Source organism: Mustela erminea, chromosome 21 (assembly GCF_009829155.1).
Source record: "Mustela erminea isolate mMusErm1 chromosome 21, mMusErm1.Pri, whole genome shotgun sequence".
Taxonomy (NCBI): Eukaryota; Metazoa; Chordata; class Mammalia; order Carnivora; family Mustelidae; genus Mustela; species Mustela erminea.
In genome coordinates this window covers 23916975-23931950 of record NC_045634.1, presented here as the reverse complement: position 1 = coordinate 23931950, position 14976 = coordinate 23916975, and the positions used below count along the sequence as shown (strand labels likewise).

General features: G+C 46.1%; 1 protein-coding gene across 9 annotated transcripts in view; it reads right to left on the bottom strand.

Annotated features, from left to right (window-relative positions):
* Positions 1-14976, bottom strand: part of RBPMS (RNA binding protein, mRNA processing factor) — a 171680-nt gene that overhangs the window by 138635 nt on the left and 18069 nt on the right. Inside the window, exon 1 of one of the 9 annotated variants that reach the window (XR_004282193.1) lies at positions 8145-9137. The exons of the other annotated variants lie outside the window; for them this stretch is intronic. The gene's annotated coding sequence lies outside the window, so the exon portion shown is untranslated. Of the gene's footprint in view, positions 1-8144; positions 9138-14976 lie in introns of those variants that run through there. 9 annotated transcript variants of the gene reach the window in all.

Sequence of the window (14976 nt, the reverse complement as noted above, 5' to 3'; positions counted from 1 at the left end):
GGAGCACTACAGTGTGAGCGTGGTTTCTGGGGAGAATACCTGTGCGTTTCACCAGATTCTCCAAAGGATCAGGAGACAGAAAAAACAATCACTGCTTTCAAGCAGGCTTAGCCAGACCTCTAGGCAACTTCTAATACCTGGGGCAATCCTAAGGCACTTTAAGAAAAATCAACAAACAAAAAACACCACTGCAAGCAAAATGAGAAAGCCCTCCTTCCCTCTGGAGCTTCCTTGAAACTCGGACAAACACTTTAGCTTCAGACTCTCTTCAAAAGGCATTTTAGGGGCGCCTGGGTGGCTCAGTGGGTTAAAGCCTCTGTCTTCGGCTCAAGGTCATGATCTCGGGGTCCTGGGATCGAGCCCTGCATCGGGCTCTCTGCTCAGCCGGAGCCTGCTTCCTCCTCTCTCTCCCTGCCTGCCTCTGTCTACTTGTGATCTCTGTCAAATAAATAAAATCTTAAAAAAAAAAAAAAAAAAGGCATTTCAGATACAAGCTCCTTATTGTCTGCCTAATGCTGTTCAGGTGATATGATGCAAGTCTACCCCGATTCAGAACCCCAGCTGTCAGGATTTACCGATACGATACTCTGATATTTAGCCCAACTTTCCTAGGGAAAACCGTCCCTCTAAATGGTGAACACAGTGAAGAAATCCAAGAAGCTGGATCGACAGACCCGGTACTTAATTAACTTCTCAACTAATATTTAAAAGAAAACTTTAAAATAAACCACACTTCAGTGAAACTCACTTTAATTTTCTACCACAAGATTAAAAGGATGGCTGCCTCCCGAGGAATAATCATCACCCTGGAGTCTGAACCCAAGAACCCTTATTTCCAGGTTGGCGATTTGGCCCCCTGGGGGAACACAAACACCTAGCCCGACATCGGTCATCACCATCACGTGACATCACACGTCACCAGCGTTTCAACTTGTAATCCTCCTGTTGCTAGAATTCACTCTATCGCTGTTCAACTCCCAGCCACCATCTGGAAAACCGTGCATGGTCCAGGCAATAAGAGACAACGTTATCGTGCAAAAGACAAAGAGAGAAAAGCTCTCTGTGTGCTTGGCACAGTGGGGAGCGGAGTCGTGGTGAAGGACACCCATGCCAGCGTCAACAGCAGCCTGGGTTCAAATCCCAGCCACATCCTGAAGCGGGGTGAGCTCAGGCAAGGTACCTACCCTTGCGACCATCTTCTCAGCTATAAAGTGAGAACCCTAGCTGTGCCTCATTTGAGAGGACGGTCACCAGAACTCAGTAACTTGATGTTTGTAAAATGTTTAGAGAAGGGTATTGTATTTGACTTATACGCTCATCATACCATAATTCCCTTTGTTAAGGGAACGAGCCATTTCAACAAAACGGAGAAGGAAGGCATGTTCGTAAACAGAGTTCATAAACAGAGTACCCAGAGCTAATGTCCAATGTGAAATAAAACACCAAAAATAATCACCACAGTGCAAATAACTGTCAATGGAAAGTTGGGTAACAAAATTAGAGAGACAGTCACTGTCTCCTAGCACACGTTACATCACCATGCTGGATGGTAGGGATTAAGAAATTAAAGTTGGGGGGCACCTGGGTGGCTCAGTGGGTTAAGCCTCTGCCTCCAGCTCTGGTCATGATCTCAGGGTCCTGGGATCGAGCCTCACCATCTGCTCTCTGCTCAGTGGGGAGCCTGCCCCCCCCCGCCCGCCCCGCTTGCCTCTCTGCCTATTTGTGATCTCTGTCAAAGGAAGAAAGAAAGAAATTAAAGTCATTCTGCATACATGTCTTTAGATCACAGGAGCAGAGAATACAAAGTAAGACTCGTGTCACATAATGCTGCAATATACTGAGCAATGGAGTGGCCTCGACTTTTGAGGGAGGACAGCAATTTCTGAAGTAATAACGGAGGGAAGCATTACTATTTAATAACGGGCTGATGCTACCATTGTGTGTTTGCTCTCTGGGAAAATAATGCAGGCGGGTCGAAGATTCTGGAAGCAGAACAGCCACGGTTCCAAGGACAGAGGGCACAGTAAAGTGATCTCTGTTCCAGCTTCAGTGGCTGGTCCTCCGCCATGCCTTACGGTTTACTGTAAAGTCCAAGAGCTTCCTTTCTAGATCACTTTCTGTGCCATTGGGCCACCTATTTTGTACACACTACCTGAGGACTCCATGAGGCACACGTTATCTTCGTTCTCTTCAAAAGAGATGAAGAAACAGATGGAGAGATTAGAAGTCCCCAGCCAGCAAGCTAACAGGCTCGGAACCTGTTATGAATCCAACATAACCACGTACTTTCAGGGCTGAATTTATGATTTGATGTCCAAGGTCACAGGCTCTGGGCTTACTGACCGATTTCTCAATAACCTGCTCTCCTCCACTTTGCAGGGCCATGAGCCCTTTCCGGACAGCGGTGTGCATTGAACACGTTCAGCACGTGCTGCTGGGGCATGTGCTCGTCTGGTTATTGCTACGATCCGTGTACAACCCTCTGTCGGAGACTCTGTTAATCCCCATTTACACAGGAAGAACGAGCCTCGAAGAAATTAAGCAGCTTGCCCACGCTAACACAGCTAATAAAGGACAGCCAGGGCAGGACACTCGCATTCAAGACCCACAGGGGCGGACTCCCAAGCTCAAAGCACCGGGACGCAATGGAAAGGACGCGCATCTCAATCTTCTAAACGCGGCTCCGATGAGAACCTTCACCACCCTGCCGTTCTCTGCTGACCTGCGGGACTCTGGCCCCTGAAAATCTCCACTAAGATGTTCTCTTAGTCCCTCACTCGTCGACCAATCTACTCCACCGATTCTGTGGTCCTAGTGGGCACTAGGGGGCCGAAGACAGAAGCAGGAATGAAGAACTAAAAAGCGAGGACAGGAAAAAGGAAGAGAGAGAATGTACAGAGGAACGAGAAGGGGCTCTTCCTCCAACAGCAGGCTTCCCCTCAGCCCTTCCCCTCCAAGCGTCACCCACACCGGAGAACCCCTCCCAGCCGTCCCCTAGCAGACCGGTCCTCACCAGTCCCCCGGCAGGGAGCTAGGCAACCAAAGGTGACGTCCACAACGAGCAGAGAGGTGCCAAGTGCAGCCCCGCTGGTCTCCAAACTAAAGCAGAGCTCGTGACCTGTAAATATCCGCAAGGTGACGGGACACAGGGACAGATAAGGGACACAGACCGCAGAGGTTTGAGAGTCTGCATCTCCAGGCACAGGGACGAGAGAGCTCTGGTGGAGAGAACTGGAAGGCCAGGAAGCCAGACAGCCAAGCTCAGGGAGACTCGGTTGTCCAGGATAAAAGAGCCACAATGGGAGGCTGAACAGCTCTTGCTAACACAGCCACGAAGGTCAAGGGCAGAGGATCCTAATGGACATTTCAGCGAAGGTCAAGGGCAGGGGAGCCTAATGGACATTTCAACTGCTCACTGCCAGGAGGCCTCCGAGCCAGGTCCTGGTTTCAGCCCGACTTTGGACAGTTGAACAGATAAGTTACCTCTGCAAAATGCACCAGGGAATTAGAAAGGGGCTCACTGCAGCAAACCAGATTCCCTGCTGTGCTGAGTGCACCCAGCACAAACGGAACAAATACTGAGAAAGTAACTTTGTTCCAGCAAAACACAGTCAGCGGATACCGTTACAAACTTGCGGTCTTCCCATTTGTTTTTTAAAGAAGAGGCTTTTTTTTTTTAATTTCTCCTATGACTTTTTGGGTGTGTGTTTACAGAAGAAAAGTGAGGACAATGAGCTCAAGTGGAAGGATTTCCAGGATCTACCCTCAGATCGGACTAAACTTATTCAGAAACAGACACTGAGTTTCTTTTGTACAGTAAGTTCCCCCTAAAGGAAGCACCGGGGAGCACCTGTGACTCAACAGAGCCCAGATCTGCATATCAAACAACAGGGGATAATCCTAACACATCCCAGCCCAAATGCTACTTTTCTTCCATCTCCAGCCCACAGATAACTTTATCTGTTAGAGCACCTAGTCTTTCCTAGGCTTAATACTTTCCACCTAGCTCATGAGTTGTCTAGAGGGCACTGCACATAGTAGGTATGTGCAAATTTTCTCAAAAAATCATCTGTATGATCTTGTGCTTTCAAATTTAAGAATACCAAGTAGAGTCCATGGAGAGGACATCTGTACTTCAAGGAATCTTTAATGGCAAACATCTCCACACGCACGCAGTGGTGGATTGTCTGAAAGAGGAAGATGGGGCACCTGGGTGGCTCAGTGGGTTAAGCCTCTGCCTTCGGCTGGGGTCATGATCTCAGGATCCTGGAATGGAGCCCCGCATGGGGCTCTCTGCTCAGCAGGGAGCCTGCTTCCCACCCCCCACACCCCCTCCGCCTACTTGTGATCTTTCTGTCAAATAAATAAAATCTTAAAAAAAAAAAAGAAAAAGAGGAAGATGAAGAATACCTACAACTTCTTTAAGAACCCTACTCTGGAAACGTTGGCTACAGATGTGCCCCTCAAGAACTAAAGCTAAATTAGCCTGGGAGCTGCTGTGTGGTGATAACTTTCTTAGTGCCAGGAAGTTGGTGAGTCTGTGATTAAACAGGTTTCCGCCCTTAGCCCCACCCTCGATGCAATCAGCTCACGAACCTTCGGCAGCTGACCAGCTCACCCCACACTCAAAAATCTGAGAAAAAACAAAACAAACCGGGCCACACTTTCACACAAGCAATTCAAACTCTCAGTCCCCTCTGTGTACATTTTACTCATCTTCACAACACAAGCTTAAAACATAGAAGAAAAAGTTGAAATTGGCCATTTTCATGACGTCAAACAAGTATTTTAAACTTTTAACTCACAATATCACTAGAATATTAACTAGGCTGTCAATCGATCCCAAGTTTCTAACACATTCCTACCTACTGTTCCTAGATAAGCCCCAGGACTCTCTTTACCTTCCACCCCTGAACTATTTGGCTGCATTCACAGAGAAAATGCCAGAATATGAAACAGACAAGGACTTGGCAGATTTGCACAAGCGTTTTCCCCTTCTAACTTTCAAGCCCAATTGGTTGAAGTTCCTAAGCTGATTCCTTGAGTGCATAATTTCCCAAAATACACTGGCTTCTTAGAAGTCCCCAAATGGAGTTTTGTTAAAAGTTAGACTCACAATCAGTTCAGAAACTGAGAAATACTTTCATACTTCATGAAAAATGTCCCTAACCTAGCTCTGTGACCTTAAACCAGTCATTTCATACCTCCCCAGCCTTCAAGCTCCTCCGTTAGTGATTTTATACTATTTCAAAACTACCTTTAAAACATTTTTTTAACCTTTTGAGTTGGGCTTTGGTGTCTGGTGAAGAAAGTCCTCCCTTCATAGCTCTTTTTCAAACTTTTCTTGGTTTTATATACATTTAGAAAGGCCAGCTAAACTCCAGAACTAATTTGTCAACTTCTTTTAAAAATACTTTTGAAAATTTATTTAATTTGTAAATTTGGAAGAAATGGACCTTATGATAACCACCAAAGAATATAGTCTTTATTTTCATTTAACCACATCTTTTATATCCTTTAGAATACAGTATTCTTCAGGTAGCTCTTGCAAATTTGCTTTTACTAAGCTATCAAGAATACTACCTTTTCGGGGCACCTGGGTGGCTCAGCTGGTTAAGCGTCTGCCTTCAGCTCAGGTCATGATCCCCGGGTCCAGGGATCAAGTCCTACGTGGGGCTCCTTGCTCAGGCAGGGAGCCTGCTTCTCCCTCACCACCCTGATAGTGTCCTCACTCTCTCAAAAACAAATAAATAAAATATTAAAAAACAAAAAAACTATCTTTTTCATTATGTTTTCTAAACTGAGTATGCTGGTACACCGCTTTCTTTCACTGGTGTGTTTAAAAAAAAAAAAAAAAAGGCACTGTGATTTTGTGTTTATCTTGTCTGGCCACCTTACTGAAGTTTGTTATTAGTTCCCCCCCCCATTGATAATCATGGGTTTTTAAGAACATAGTCACACTGACAGCAACAATGCAATTTGGGCCTAAGCAAAAAAAACCCTAGGGAAAATATTTCCAAAAATACATGTATTAGACAATGTTTACAATAAAGACCACCTGAGAATCGACAACTTTAATAGAAAAAAGGAATTTGAATAAACCAAACTGTTTAAAAGAGTAAAGGTGGTGAACACATTAAAATGGTAACTTCATTAATAAAAATACAAATTAAAATAATGAAATACCTTCTTTCAGCCAATGATCGCCAAGTAAGACAGATAATTTCTAATGTTGGAAAGCATATGGAAAAATGAGCACTCCAGATGTGATTATAAATTGGTAAGTCTTTTTACAGGGCAATTCAGAATTATCAAATAATTAAGTGCACACACTCTCCTCCAGAAATTCCACTTCTAGGAATCTTTATATCATACTCAGGTTCTAGAGTTAAAGGGTAAATTATACAATGCCTTTTGGTAAAAAACAAAACAACCTTAATGATCCCATAAACTGTTCAAGTATATGTAGTCCATTTATTCAAATATGCTTAAAATACATAAACATAAGTTATAGTTACTGATGTACATATATCCCAAAAAACACATGGACAAAATGAAATTTGAGAATCTTCCATGCCCAGAGCTGAGCCTGAGGCCAAGCTCAATATCATGACCCTGAGAGCATGACCTGAGCTGAAATCAAGAGATGGATGCTTAGGACACCTGGGTGGCTCAGTGGGTTAAAGCCTCTGCCTTCCGCTCAGGTCATGATCCCAGGGTCCTGGGATGGGGCAGGAGGTCTGCTTCTCTTCCTCTCTTTCTCTGCCTGCCTCTCTGCCTGCTTATGATCTCTGTCAAATTTTTAAAAAATTTTTTTAAAAAAGAGTTGGATGCTTAACCGACAGAGCCATCCAAGCGCCCCTAAAATTTTACAGTTTTAATTATATAACAGTATAGATGGTTAAATTCTAACAAGTCAAATGTATAAAACGCAACTTTACTGTTTCATTAGAAATACCGCACACCTGTTTCTACATGCAAAGTAGCTTCTTGCAGGATCACTAGGGAACAGCTAAAATCCTGAAAATAATTCAAACGTCAGTGGGAAATAAAATCTATTATTGTACCTCTCTACAATGTAATACTATACAGCTATTAAAAAGAATGAGGTTCTACTACATATTCTGACATAAAGACTTAAGATTTATTGTCAAGTTGAAATGGAACAAATCAACAAAACATTTTTATCCGTATCTAAGTGCATCGAAAGATGCATACTCGGTCATTAACTCTGATTACACTTCTGGAACAGGAGGAGGATGAGAGACTGAGGGGAATGTTAAATTATTTGCTACAAGTACTTCTGTATTTTTATACCTTAAAAATCCGGAGTATTTATTACTTTGTCATTTTTTTTTTTAAACAGGAAAATGAGGGGCCATGGTATTTATGGTTCTTTGCAACTTTCTAAGTTTATGAGAAACAGGTGTTCTGAGGAGTCTCCATGTCGATTTCAGCTACTGATAACCCGTTATCTGGGAGGGAGTAGTGCAGATTCATTGTGCCCTGCACAGACAGCAAAAAGAAAAACAGAGCCGGCATCCAACAATTCCAAACATTCTGGTAAACACTTAAATACCCAGTCAATGTTTTGTGTCTGTATGAAAGCAAACTATCTAAACATTTTAAAAGGCTTCTGTGTGATTACAAACACAAAAGACTTTATTGTATCTTAGAGAAGGTAAAAAGATCTATGTGTTTCTTTGAAGAACAAGCTTCCCCCACCCAAAGAACAATAAATGGAAAACATCAAGAAGGCAGAATGCAGGAGGAGAGAGGATCTGGAAGACAGGAGGGCAGACAACATTCTATTTCTTAGGGATTAACATTTACACAAACACTGACTACAGTAATGGAGGGCCTTTTCCATCCTTTATCATTTTGTTTAGTTTATCTGGACAATGATGCAAAACAAACCCACAATGAAGCAGGGGACATGGCTACTATCTATGCCACTGTTCCCACACGTAAGTCACCAGGATATCCAGACATCACTCTGTGTCCTGGCTCCCAGGGATTTCCCAACTCTGAAAATCCCACATTGCAATGTACCAGGACTTGAAATCTTACAAAAGGGATTCACTGCACTTCTTTAAAACTGGGCCCTATACACAGTCATCTCAAGTATAACACACACAACCAACCTGACAAACCCCAGAAGCAGTGATCTTCGATGAAGAAATCTGATGTTCTTCCCTCTGCGCAATGTGCTCCACGCACGGTTCTCTCAAGGAGCCACCCTCCACAGTCTGGCAGAAAAGCAAGCTGAAACAGACACAGGGCTTCCAGATGCCAAACACGGAACAAGGCACGGCGTGTCCACGCACCGCCATCTAACACGCCGAGCAGTTAACCACCTGCTCCCAGTCCCGGTTTTCCCCAAGACAAGGCCATGCCAAGCCTGTTCCCAGAGCCTGGTGTCCGAGATGGTAGATGATACGAATGCGTAGAGAAGCAAACGCAGCTCAGAAGGACGAAAGCAGAGTTCTCCAGGAGAAAAGTCCTTGCATTGGAGGCTATCTGGCAAGGGGGCCAGCGAAAAGGTTTTAAGCAGGAGGACAGAGCACATTCCCATTTTTTGAAAGGTTACCCTTTGTCCTGTCCTGCAGAGCAAGGACTGTGGGGGAGGCACGGTCGGTACAGCGGTGTGGAAAGTTCCGTGGGTCACCTGAACAGGATGGTAAGGGAGAAGGATGGAGAGAGGTCAACAGATTTGAGATTGGAGGGAGGCAGAACTGTTTGGGGTGAGGGACTAGTTAGGGAGGGAGATGGAAGAGGTGGGCCCGGGGTGAAGGGGGACACATGTGGAACACAGGAGATCTGGGGGCAAGGGCTATGACGTCCGTTACTGGACGTGTTGAGTTCATGACGGTGTATGGAAGACATCCAATTCAAAGTGGTGTGGACCCTTGGATATATGAATCTGAAACTCGGGCCAGAACTCTGGGACGAAGAAGGTCCTCCATGGGCATGCAGGATAAGAAGAAGGGACACAGGACAGAGGTTTTAAGGTATACTTTCCTTTTAAGGCCCAAACCAACAACAACGACAACAAGATGAAAAGGAGAAGTAAAAGAGTGGGGGTACCGTGGGGGAGAAAAGTCCACAGGAACATGGAATTCAAGAGAATGTGAAAAAGAGAAAAATCCTAAAGTAAAAGCAGTCAGTAATGGGATAACAAGCCATTTTTGTTTCTTTATATTTTACTGTATTTCCCTACAATCTTTGGTAGACACATACCTATTACTCAAAAAAAAAAAAAAAAAAAAATTTTTTTTTTTTTTTTTAAGTAGGCCTCAAGCATAGCGTCAAGCCCAACATGGGGCCTGAACTCACGACCCTGAGACCAAGACCTGAGCTGAGATCAACAGTCAGATTCTTAAACAACTGAGCCACCCAGGGACCCCTCGAGAAAATTTTTTAAAAGCCAAACTGTGCAAATCATCTGCTACACTATCGCATCCACTATCTCATACACTATCTCATGTAGCTATAGTCTACAATCCAGAAGGCCTGTGTTTTGAGTTCCTTTACTGGGTCTGGTAATCTATCTGCTTCGCGACCAGTGACACACATTGCCCAGCCTCCTGGCCAAGGTCTGGAATCCCAGCAGAGCAGAGCTGGCTGGCCCACACACAGATGGTCCAGTGACCTTGGGTTCATCGGCATACTGCTGGAATCCAATGAGCGAACCAGCAATGGAACCTGCCTACTTTGTCCCCACTTCCCACAACGACCAAAGCCAAACCAAAGTTCCCCAATTCTGCACCATTTCCTATAAACAAGAGATTGCCTATATACACTCACACAGATAGGGGAGGGCCACGGCTCACCAAAAATACATGTTTATTGCCTCTAAAAAGGACTTACGTCGCTTGTAAGGTGCCCGCCCCAGGAAGCAGAAGCGTATCATTAATGAAAACGCGGGGAGCCCACGGGGCCAGCCTGGAGAGTAACCAAGGACTTGTTCTGACGACACGAAAAAGGGAGGTATGACCAAGAAATAACAGTCTCCTCCTCTCTCAACACACCACCATTTTGGCATATTTTCCAGCACTTTCCTTCTTAGCCTCCCCCAAAAAGAGTGCTGTTAATACCTCGCCTTCTGTCCACTTTACAAATGAACACAAACTACAGGAGTTATTTACTGGATACTTGGAATCCTGAAAGACATGACAGCTCTGCTTCCAGGGAGAGAAATAGGGATTAATTAGAGCAATGCAGGCTTTTGTTTTGTTAAGATTTTTATGCATTTTAGAGAACGCGCAGGAGCAAGTGCACAGGCAGGAGGAGAAAGAACCTGAAGCAGGGCTCGAACCCACGGCTGCGAGATCATGGCCGGAACCAAAACCTAGAGTCCAACACTCAACCCACAGAGCCCCCCAGACACCCCTGCAGCCTACTTTAAAAAGAGAATGGGGGCGCCTGGGTGGCTCAGTGGGTTAAGCCTCTGACTTCAGCTCAGGTCATGATCTCAGGATCCTGGGATCAAGTCCCGCATGGGGCTCTCTGCTCAGCAGGGAGCCTGCTTCTCTTCCTTTCTCTCTCTGCCTGCCTCTCTGCCTACTTGCGATCTCTCTGTCAAATAAATAAATGGAATCTTTAAAAAATAAATAAATAAAAGAGAATGGGCTCCAGCCCAGCTGCCACACTCTCCAAGTCAGGGTATTGAACAAAGGTAACTCATAGTCCCTTCCCGCTCCAAGACCTAAGATAACATAAATCTATGTCCTTACACTGACAACCAGAAGGAGGAAGAATCTCTAAAACTGGATTTTGAACATGGAAAATTTCCATGTTTACTTACTGCCGCTTGACAAGAACGATCGCTTTCATGAAAGGAAACAAACTTGTTAGAATCGATATTGAACATGGATACGTTTTTCCTCGATTATTTAAAAAACGGAGCACAATTCGAACGTTGTACGTGCCATTTCTGTTTGATTTTATTGTTTTAGTAAGTAAACTCTACCCCCAAACGCAGGGCTCGAACTTACCATCCTGAGATCAAGAGTCGCAGGCATCACCGACTGAGCCAGCCAGGCAACCCCTGTCCTTTCTTTAAAATAGAGCTTTTTTAAAAGAATTCATTTACTTCAAAATAAGTCTTGGGATAAGTCGCTGACCTTTCCGGAAAATCTAAGAATTTGGGATTATTCTGTCAGAGTGGATTTTTACTATACTTTGTTTTCCAAGGGCAAGGATCAGAGACCGGAGGCTAAAAATAGACGCTACAGCAGAGGGAAAAGTACTTGTGCGAGCTGGACTAGCAATTAGCGAAAAGTGGTATCACCAGGATTAAAATAGGAAATCGGAGCCCATTCCGGGAACAAGGTCCCGGACTGCCACAGCCATCGAGCCTCACAGGCTGGCCCGGCTCCCCCAAAGAAGTCCCAGGGCCCAGTGGACAGCCTTATAAGGCAACCATGCTCAAGAGAGAAGATAACAACCCTGGGCACTTAACATTTCCACAGGCTTCTACCCATGTTAACTCGTTAGTTCTCACGACCTTCTGGGAGAGCTCGGCCACGGTCGTCTCCAAGAGCCTGGAGAAGACGGCGACCCAGCTGACCACAGTTCGAGATGCCCGAATGGGTAAGGAGCCGGGGGCTCTCCCTGGGGCCAAGAGTGCCTCAGATTGTGTCCCAAAAGGAGTCAACGCCTTCCTATTAAGGAACAAGAAAGAGGAGGAGGAAGACGATAGTTTTCGACTGTGACAGTGAGGAAGAGGCTCCGGCCTCTCCTCCAGCGCCGACAGGGTCTCCATACGATTCCAAGCCTCAGAGTAATTCAGGCTTACAGGCAAGGGGGTGGAGTCAAGACCTGGCGAGTGTGGGGACAGGAGACTTGCTCTCCCCAAGCTGGTTTTCATCCTCCACGGGGACACTTAATATGCACCTCTTTGCCTTCGTGAATGAATGTGGCAACTGTAGTTATAGCGCCTGTGAAAAGTAAGACAGCCGTCTACACAGCTTGCACAGGGTTAAGGGGTCTCGTTAAATTTTTTTTAATTAAGAAGATTTCCTGGGGTCTGGGTGGCTCCGTTGGTTAAGTGCCTTCGGCTCAGGTCAGGATCGCAGGGTCCTGGGACTGAGCCCCGCAGCACGGGCCCTGCCCCTCGCAGGGTCCTGGGACTGAGCCCCGCAGCACGGGCCCTGCCCCTCGCAGGGTCCTGGGACTGAGCCCCGCAGCACGGGCCCTGCCCCTCGCAGGGTCCTGGGACTGAGCCCCGCAGCACGGGCCCTGCCCCTCCTTCTTCCCAATCCTTCTGCCCCCTCCCTCTGTTCTCTCCCGTGCTTTCTCTCGCTCAAGAAAAACTGCAATGTAATAGTTATCAAATAAGGTTTGCTGAGAATCTGTACTGTAGGACATCTTGTGGCTAGGTGCTGGAAATATCCAAGAGCAGCAGTTAACAGAGGGAGAGAGAGAGAGAGAGAGAGAGTGTGTGTGTGTGTACTTTTTTTTTTTTTTTTAAGATTTTATTTATCTGACAGAGACCACAAATAGGCAGAGGCAGGCAGAGAGAGAAGGGGAAACAGGCTCCCCGCTGAGCAGAGAGCCTGACATAGGGCTCGATCCCAGGACCCTGGGGTCATGACCTGAGCCGAAGGCAGAGGCTTTAACCCACAGAGCCACCCAGGCACCCCTGTGTGTACATTTCTAAGTCACCTGGAATGTAAGCTCTGCTAGAAAGTTTCCACAAGATCAAGACTCGTAGCTGTGTTCACGGATTCTCAACCAAGGCCTACGTGTACAGCACGAAGTCAGTGTCCACATGTGTTTGCTGAATGGACTTTAAAAAAGAGTTCAAGGTCGAAACACACAAACATACACAGATACACGGGAAAGGACAGAAGTGCATAAACAAGGTAGCACATTCAATTGCTAAGTCAGAGGCTGACATTGTCCTATGGAGGGAAAGCTCCACAGGCAACGAGGAAAGCCCACAGGGTAGGCCCGGAAAGAAAAATATATATATATATATAAACACATGGAGTGAAGAGCAGAAATCACTCTCTGCACTAGAACATCAGGGACCTGGAGGTGGAAGCCTTGTAAGAACAGAGCACCCCAAAAGTGGCAACTGAGGAATAAATAAATAAAATGTGGTATATACCCATACAAGGGAAACACTACTCAGCCATAAAAAGGAGCAAAGTACTCAACTCAGGGCCCTGGCAGGCCCTTGATCCCAGGGTCGTGAGTTCAAGCCCCATGCTGGGCACAGACCCTACTTACAGAGCACTAGCTGCTAGGCTGGAGTAGGAGGAGGCCGCGCATATTCGCATATTCGAAGGTGATAGACAAGTTCAGAAATGCAGGCGGGGGGGCCTGGGCAAGGCAGGGGGGCTTTATCAGCTGAAGAAATCTGGATCTGGGGGCACCCGGGCGGCACAGCTGGTTAAGCATCCGACTCTTAGCTTAGGCTCAGGTCATGACCTCAGGGCTCAGAGAGAGAGATTATCTCAGAGGGAGAGATTCTCTCTCTCTCTCCTCCATACTCCCCTGCTCCCAAGTTCTAAAATAGACCTTAAAAAAGCAAAAAAAAATCTGGATCTTACCCACTAACAACAACAGAACAGTGGCAGCCGGTGCGCTCCCGTCTTCAGAGCCACTTTCACAAACCTGAGACCCTCTGATCAAGGAATCTCCAAACGCTTTCAAATGCTTTCAGGCGCTGGCTGATTCATGGGCCTAACGCTTTCGGAAGAGAGTGAACAGACTAGGGGAGAGAGGCTGTGGAGGCTGGGCATGTCACTCAGAGTCCAGACCAGGGGGACAGAAAAGATGGAAGGGAGCAGATTATGGCGTGAGGTCTGAGGCAACCCAGTGTTTCTGGAACCAGAGAGGCCACGTGTAACCGGGTGACTCACCTCCTTCCAAAGAAGCAGCCGCATTACTGATCACGGAAGACCTGGGCAAGGCCCGGATCTCAGATTCCTCCGGGAAAGCAGAATCCCAAGAGGCACGAGGCTCAGGAGACCTCTTGATCTCTTTGGAATCTACCTCTCTGAAGAACACTCCTCCAGATGGGCAGAGAGGTTCTGCCTAAGAGGACAGCTTTAGAGCTAGCTGCCTAGGTGTTCCAAAGCAGGCTTTGGTATTTACTGGTAAATACCAGACCAAGTAATTCCCCTCTGAGCCTCAGGTCCTCACCTGTCCGTCAAGAATAACAGGGGTTGGTACCACCCGCCAGGGGAGGGAGGCCTCCAGGAGTCAGTATGTTAAGCATCCAAGAATCGAGGACAGCAATGCCCGGAACCAGGTCAACAAGATCCCCTGGTAACCCATGGATGAGCTCTCTTATCAGCAAGGCTTCCAACTTACCAGTTTGTGAGCCTATATTTACTTGGGTGTTTGTTTGTTTGTTTTTTAACTTGGATTTTTATGTGTATAATACGCACTTCCCAACCACACTGAAAGTTCCAGGAAGGTCAAGTTCAAGGTCTGTCTGCTGCCCATTGTGTCATCAGGGCTTCACAGGGCAGGAGGGCAGTATCACCGGAAGGACTCGCTCACCTAGGAATTACATGTTTGGTTTCCAAAGCCAAGAGGCACGGCGACTGACAAACAGTCATGCTATCCTGAAGAGTCAGAACGGAGATGCAGTCAGGGACGAAACAGCTTTATGAAGGTGTGAAACGGTACTGGACCAGTCCGAGAGGAAAAGGCTTTATTTTCCCAGTATGCTAATCTAAACAGTCTGTGTGGCCTTGCAAGCTTAGTTTAAAAAAGGAAAAAAACAAAACAAAACAAAACCAAAAAAGGTTTAGCATACAGAAATTGGGCCCTGCAGGTTATAGATCTATCGGGACAGGCCTGGTTGGGGCAACCCATGACAACTGACAAAACAAAGTCCTGAAAATATCCTTCTCTTTGTCATTCATTTACTTCTCCATTAAAAGTTAACAGCCAGTTAAGGCTTCTCCTTGCCACAGAAGTACACCTACATTCATTCCTACTTCCAAGCTTTTA